Below are 8587 nucleotides of genomic sequence, written 5' to 3' on the forward strand. Positions count from 1 at the left end.
ATGTTTAAATATTAAACATGGCAAAAGTTGGCAAAATGTAAATGTGGCATGTCTTTTTTGAAAGTTATGGTATTTATGGTAACTAATAGTTCTTCAATCATTGCATGCAAAACCAGTATATACTTGGTACAAAACTTACCAAGTGTCAAATTTTTGTGGTGGATTTCAATGGATTACACATTGCATTTTCTTTTGTGGGTATTTTTGACATCCACAAACCAAGTTCAAATGTTTTTTTTTAGTATTTTGGTTATGGGCAACCGACACAGTTTTTTGTATGTTTTTTGCAAAGCGCTACTCGAAGGAATAAAGTATATGTTTGTGGGAGACACATGATGTTACTATGAGTATTTCTTTGTTATGGGTGGCTATATTTGTTGTCATGGAAATAATGGTGACGGTTCTTTAAAAAAAAAATCTGTATTTTTGTTTTAAAGCTATTATGAAATGTTTACTCAGTCAATATTTTTTGAATGTCTCTATGCAAGCTTTTTGCATTGAAGAAAGTAAGCGGTTGTGGCAAAGAAATATAATGGTTTTCTTTCTAATGCTAAAATGGTTGCAATTTAAAAGGTATGCACAAATCAGAGAGGTATGATGATTGACTCTTCATGTTGCATTACATAGAAGCACAAATATTTTCTTTGATATAGCACTGGTTTCTTGTTTTGAGTAAAAAGATTTATTTCAAGTCTCAAAATGAATAGAGGTTTTTTATATGTAAACCCTAACTAGCTTGGTTCAGTTTTCTTAATGGTAATAACAAGCCTGGTTTAGCTTTTCTTGGAATATATGTTATAAAATGTGGCTTCATTCAGATTTCTTGAAGCATATATATTGTGAAATGTTTGAACCATTTTAAAGGGTTTGATGGATCATTTCTATTGGTTTAAAAAAGGAAAAAAACCATATTTCAGTTTGACAATTTGAGTTTGAAAAGACATCTTAGTGATGTAAAAAAAAAAAAAGAGGGCATTCTTGCATAACTGCCCTAACTGGTTTAGTTTTCTTTAAAACTATTTTTTAATTTTCTCCCATATGAATCACATCTCTATTTAAAAATAATGTTGTAAAACTTGAAAGATGTATGTGTGATTTAGTGTGGTAAAAAGTAGAGACACGAAATATATATATATATTGAAATTGTGTAAAGGTGATTTGAAAGGTTGATTATAAACTTATCTAAATGTATAGGTGTATGGTGTATTACATACAATTATATGTGTATGTAAGGTTGTAATACAAGTAACAAAGAGACGAATAGGGTTGAATTCATGAGTAGTAGTTGTTGTTGATTGTAAAGAGTTGAAGCTCAATAAAATTACACGTTCATGGAGTGGTTTTTTTCCCTATGACGAAACCATAAGGATTTTTGAGGGTTTCCCACTCGGAACTAAAATTCATTTCTCTATCTTCTGTGAGTTAATATTTTCTTATTCTTGCATGGTGAATGATTATTATTATGAGAAAAATCTGAACGCATTCAGTATATGGATTTTTTAAGTTGAAATTTTTAACTTGTTTAAACAAAAGCAATAAGTTCTGATTCATTCCTCCTCTCAAAACTTCAATATTTCCAATACCAACATCGATTCTTTGTATGCCCTTTCCTATTATAGTGTGAGCATATCATGGCCCCTAGTTAGAACCATGATTATAGTGTTCTCCACCTAAGAGAGATAGATAGATGATATAAAATAATTTCATTTAAATACATGCTATTATTAGTTCTATTGATATTATGATAAATGAATATAATATATTAATTAATTATAATATAAGGTTATATATTACCATAATATAACATAACCTATATATCAACATATTGGTATAATAATAATATTATATAATATAAAATAGTAATACATCAAATATTATGATTAGATGATAAAGATTAAATAATATTTATTAATCAAATAAAGAATAAAAATAATCTTAATAATAATTATAATATATATTAATCATATAAATAATAATTATAATAAGGGCTTTGGAAGAGACACATCCCTTCATATTTGATAAATATATAAGGATATCATTTTTTTAGGGAATGGCATCATTCATTGCTCAAAATTTAACTTATCAAATATGGATAGAGAATGGGGACATTACAATTGGTATCAGAACCAAAAATTCTACCACTTGTGGAATGCTAAATGGACAAAGGACTTTTCTTATTTTATATACTTTTCACTAAGTATTATTAGATGATAAGGTCTATGATGAACACAAGAAAGGAACATAAAAAAAATTGTATTGACCAATATATTCAATAATATAATAACTCGGGAATCATTCAAACCATTTATATATATATACCAGCACAAACTATTGAATCATCGATTTGCTAGAGACAAGGCACAATTAGTAAACTCTTCTTAGCTATATCAAACATTTTGCAAATATAGCAATAATCCAAACAAATGACAAATTAGCAGTATATGGTATGTTGGGAAGTTTGTAACTTATAGGAAGGATTGAATACCATTTCACCATTGGAGATAAGTTTGAAACGCTCAATGGTCTCATAATATACTGGATCGAATATAACAAGTTGGCATATCCTTGATGATTCATGCATAATCACCATAGGTTGGCCATGATTTGTAAGCATACCCTTGACATTATGGACCTCCAAATAAAAATGGAAATCACTACCACTAAGAAAAGAAGGAAGGAATGTAAGCCATTAATACCAAAGGCCATGAGATTGATGAAGGAATAGATTGAATTTCATTGCAAATAGACATTGGGCCAAATTTGCATGCCACATAAAGAATGTTAAAGCAAATGGTTGTTGGGATTCCAATGACTTCTGTTTGTGAATTCATATGTATTGGTTAGAAAGTTCACTTCATAATAGAAGATTGGGTCACTGGTAGAGATTGTAGACTGTTCAATAACTATGAATTGGCAGTCTTCTCATTGTGTGGATTAGTGACTTACGGAGAATGTCAAATTCTGAACCTCGATGATACTAAGCTAGATATGGCTCATGTTCTAATGTTGAATGAAGGCACACAAATCAAAAATATTGGACTATTGTGCTAAAGAAAAACAAATAAAAAGGAAGTAAATATATATATATATTATATATATATATATATATATATATATATATATATATATATATATATATATATATATATATATATATAAAGGAAGCCTACAAGGAGGACAATGGGGAGGATGAAGAGATAAGGAGTAAATAAACTAAACATGATTGAAGGGTGATTGATTATGGGCTTAACCTGCCAATCCTTGGAAAAAAGAAAAACTAAGTACTTGTATATGTATATATTTTGAAAGAGTATATAATGAAAATAATTGAGAGACACATGTTGGATGGGAACAACATAAGAAAGAGAAACGAATTGGCTCGACCCTCCAAAGCATACAAAATAGGATATGTTTAATCACCTACTTTGCATAACTACATCAATATATATATATATATATATATATATATATATATATATATATATATATATATATATATATATATATATATATCATGTTATACTAGGAGATTCATGAATTTGTGTTTTGTATAAAAATGTGAATAAATATTGGTGTATCTATCATAATTGAGAATCAGTAAAATAACATTATTACACCAAGAGGCGTTCTATACAATGGCAGCACAAATACCTAGCACGGGAATATGCCAAGATTCCTTGTTAATAAAAAAGATTTGGGAGCAGTTACAAACTTCCAAATTAAATATTAAAAAAGAATTCCCGAAATAATAGCTGGCCGAAATAATAGGAAACCAAATGGAGGCCAAAATAATAGGCCCGAAATAGTAGGGCCCGAAAAAGTAGGACCCGAAAAAATAGGGGCGGAATAATTTTGCATGCACATTCATGCTTATTTTTTGCGGGGAGTGGGGGAATTTGAAACAAATTCGTGGAATGTGAAGAGACATCTGTTGGGGGATATGAGGAGCCTCTCAGAAGTTATAAAACCAAGGCTCCTCATTTTATTTTCATTTTATGTTTTTGCTGGAAGGAAGAGGTGGAGGTTATTGGAGGATTAGATTGGAGTTTTTGAATAGGAGTAAATTGAAGTTTTGGAGTAACATTTTTGCAGGTGAGATTTCTATTTTTTATTTACATTTTCATTTAGATTTAGATGTAGATGTAAATTGAAATTCAAAATTAGTTATAATATTCTACTTTGATTTAGATTTTAGTTTTAATTAATTTCAATTTGGTTGGCTCTCCTCCACAACAAACAGTGTATTGTGTATTTAATGGGTGCATTGGAATGCAGATTATCGGCCTAATGGCCAATCTCCAGTTTCCTCCACAAGAAAACCAATCTCTAGAAAGATCCCTCTTCCGAACCGAAAGGATGTGGCAGATTTCTCTCCTCCCCAGCCTCTAAAAACAGAGGAAATTCCCAATATAGTTGCTGATTTTCGAAATGCTGCCAGGAATGCAATAGATGCAGGTATGTTTTTTTATTCTGAACTATCTTGGTTTGAAGAAGAGAATTTTCCTTTTGTTGACATAATCAGTCCTTTTACGAATAGGGTTTGACGGTGTTGAGATCCATGGGGCACATGGGTACCTTGTGGACCAGTTCTTGAAGGACAACATGAATGATCGAACAGATGGCTATGGCGAAACATTGGAGAATCGTTGCAGATTTGCACTTGAAGTTGTGGAAGCAGTGGTGGATGAAATCGGAGCAGAGCATGTGGGAATTCAGCTTTCTCCATTTTTGGATCATGCAGAAGCGTATGACTCAAATCCAGAGGCACTAGGACTTCACATGGCAAAGGCTCTGAATAAATATAAGATATTGTATGCTCATTTCTTTGAGCCCAGGATTGATAATTAGTAGACGACGATAGCAAGTGAAAAGAGCCTGATTCCCATAAGAACAACATTCAAGGGGACATTTTTGGCTATAGGGGGTTATGATCGGGATGATGGTAACGAAGCTATTTCCAGTGGCAAGGCAGATTCGATTGCTTATGGCCAACTATTCTTGGGAAATCTGAATTTGCCAAAAAGATTTGAGGTGAATGCGCCCCTCAATAAATACCACAGAGAAATATTCTATACTTTCGATCCTGTTGTTGGATACATAGATTATCTATTCCTCGAATCTTGAGTGCTTTTGATATGTCCAATGTAATCATACCTTCTCCAAATATTTGCAAGCCAGACTTCTCATTCAATTTTGAGACAATTTATCTTGTGTTAGAGATCAATCGATTTTCAATACCATGAAATATGATAAGTCAATATTGGCAAACTTTTTTAAAGAGGAAGATTCATTTGCGTTGACCATTTTTGTCTTCTAAATTTAAATTAGGGTTCATTGAAATATCCGAGAAAACATAGATGGTATATCTGAACTTTAAATATTGAATATAAAATTTATTATTAATTGTGATTTAAGCATGTATTTAAAGTACAAGAATACATGTCGTATTAGCCGTTTTTACACCTTTGAACTATATAGATGGGCTAAAAAAATTGTAAGAACAAATGAATTGATAGGGTAAATTTTTAGAGAACTATTAATATGACAAATAAATTTATTATTAAACTATCAAAATTTGTTATTAAACTCTCAATGTTTGTTATTGTTATAGGCAACTTAGTATTTTATTTAATATACATAAATGTACTTAGTATTTTATTTAATATACATAAATGTGATTTCATAATATGTATAATATATATATGTATGATAAATATGTAATATTAATATGTTTCTTTTTCTTTTTTTCCCTTTATGTTTATATATGTTTCTATTTTGTATTTGATGATTGTATATTTATATTAATTTAGAAACTTGTTGAAATAGAATATAGTAAATTTAAAAATTTGTTTTTAGCAATTTACAATATTAGATATATATTTTTATATATAATTATATTATTTAAAAATCTCTTAAAGTAAATATATGAACTTAGAAACTTGCTTCTTTTATTTGAAACTCTTGTATAGATTACTAATTTATAATTATAAGTACTTCATAGAGAACTTTACATAGATGACTAATTTATATAATAATTTTCTAAAATATAAAATATTTAAATTTAAAATGATCTATTAAATTATTTTTAAATTAAAAAAATTGACAATCAACTTTTTTTTTAAACGTAAAATGAAAGGTATGAAAAAAAATCTAGCCATCATAAAAATATATATGGAGCCGCCGTCAAATTCCAAGCCTGCTTAGGAGTGCCAAATTCACCAAGGTAGATGTAATCTAAGGTTTTGGCAATGGAGGGTCAAAATGCACCTGCATAATCAATTTTTGGTTATTTTTTTAGAAATTAAAATTCATAAAACTGTTATATGTAATTTTTAAATTAATTAATAAAAGTGCATTTTGGTCCTTGTATAGAGAGTGTCGTAATCTAATAGGGAGAGATTCGAAGTTGATAATTGGCATTAAAAAGTGTATATTGCAACAAGTGTTACATAACGACTTGTATTTGTGTAAGTTATAGTAGTTTAATTAGATATAAAATAGATATAAAAATCTAATAGTTGGGTTAAATTAATATAAAATAGATATAAAATTAAACCTAAGGGTTAAATTAAAATTGAAAACATTAGGGCTAATATTAATATATCTATTTTATATCTATTTTATATCTAATATATATATTAATTTTAATTAGATATAAAATAGATATAAAAATCTAATAGTTTGCCTCAAGATCCTTGACCCATTTTAAGGGTTATAATTTAAGGTGATCCATTCCATGTGCAAGCCATCTTTTATACACACTTTCAAGCATGCAAGTCATCATTTTATGTGTGTAAAAAATTAAAAGAATTCTATATACATCTAGATTTTTTGAAAAGAATTCTATGTACATCTAGATATTTTGATTGAAATAACCATAATGTAAAAACAAAATATAAGATAGAAATGTTAATATATGTATGTAGAAAAAATTAGAAAGATTGCATGCATCTAAAAAAATTCTATTTACATCTAGATTTTTTTAGAATGGAAAAAAATGGATAATAGAAATATCAGTTGCATGTTTGTGGAAATAAATTAGAAAAACATGTATCTAGAAATTAAAAAGATTCAATATGTGTCTAATTTTTTGATTTTACTTTATTCTAAACTAATTATTAATGGATATATATTTTAAAAATATTTATGTAGTTTAAAGTTTAGATTTTAATTAATTTGTATGCAAATAGGAAAAAGAATAAATATTTAATATATATGTAGATTAATTTCTATTTTTAAAATTTACAAGTAAATGAGTACTTTATTCATTTAAAGTAAACACGTTTTTAAGTAATATATTTTTATTTTAGAAATATATTAATCATAATGTTCATTTATTATTACTTATTTAATATACTTACTCTCAAATCTAAGACAATAGAAATGATATTTTATTAACTTTGAAATAGGGAAGTGTTAAGCAAGTTTGTTTACAAAAATACCAAAAATATATTTGGTCTTTGATCAAATTGGAGTTAATATTAGAAATATAAATATGATCATTAACAATTAAGCTAAATTCAGTTCAAAACAATAATATTATTTAAATTTAAATAAAATAAGCCATGTTTACTTTGAAACATCAAACAACTAATTAACTAATACAATAATTAAAATAAATGAATCTATTATGACATAGAAAAATATTTTCGAAGTATAATTTCTTTGTTTTTCAATCAATATGAGTTTTTTTTTCTACTTGAAAAGATAAACCATCCTAATTGTCATCCTTAGTTAACCCTAACAGCAACCCCTACCTTAGCCCTAGCCCCAACAATGATGTACAATCTAACTATAATCCAACATTAAACTATAATTATAGCACTAAAACATATCCCTATTGATATTCTAAACTCTAATCATAACGAAAATCTCAGCCCAAACCATAATCTAAACCAAAAACCTACACACTAATATTGGTTATAGTCCTAACCCTTAACCATAATGTAAAAATAAACTCTAGAATATTGATCAAAATCCTAAATCTAACTATAGGGATAACCATGATATTAAACTCTAAATCCGGTCCCAAGGTCCTAACCATGGTGTAAACCTATAACCGAACTCTTAAAAATTTTAATAATCCCTAACCCTAATCATATTCCCAACTTTAAACTTGAACCATAAACCATAGTTGTAACCATAATCATAAACTTAAACAAAACCCTAACCCTAAAGGTACAATCATAAAATTAATCATAGCTTAGACCCTAATCCTAGCACAAACCACAATCATGACCAAATATAAATCTTCACCTTACCCCTAATCATAATTTCAATGTTAACCCTAACATTAGTTTCAATCCTACCATGATATGAACCCTAATATAGACTTCACCTTGATCCTTACCCTAATCTTAAGTCTAATTAAACCCTAACTAAAACCTAATCTAAATGATATATCTAACTATAATCCTAACTTTAACTATCATACAACCCAATGCTAACCCTCATGTATATTTAATCCCTAATCTTAACTCTAAATATTCTATTAACTCTAGAATTGACCTTGATTCTAACCATAACCCTAAAATCTAAATTGTAACCATAGCACGAAAGGTGGGGACCCCCACTACGTGGCACAATT

The 8587-nt window shown here is 28.3% G+C and overlaps 1 pseudogene; it reads left to right on the forward strand.

Moving 5' to 3' along the window:
• Nucleotides 1–4265: 4265 nt before the first annotated feature.
• On the forward strand, nt 4266–5124 carry LOC149547943 (putative 12-oxophytodienoate reductase 11 pseudogene; annotated as a pseudogene).
• Nucleotides 5125–8587: the final 3463 nt, after the last annotated feature.

The sequence above is a fragment of the Cupressus sempervirens genome, chromosome 7 (assembly GCF_028749045.1).
Source record: "Cupressus sempervirens isolate cs-2001-9-10 chromosome 7, ASM2874904v1, whole genome shotgun sequence".
NCBI lineage: Eukaryota > Viridiplantae > Streptophyta > Pinopsida > Cupressales > Cupressaceae > Cupressus > Cupressus sempervirens.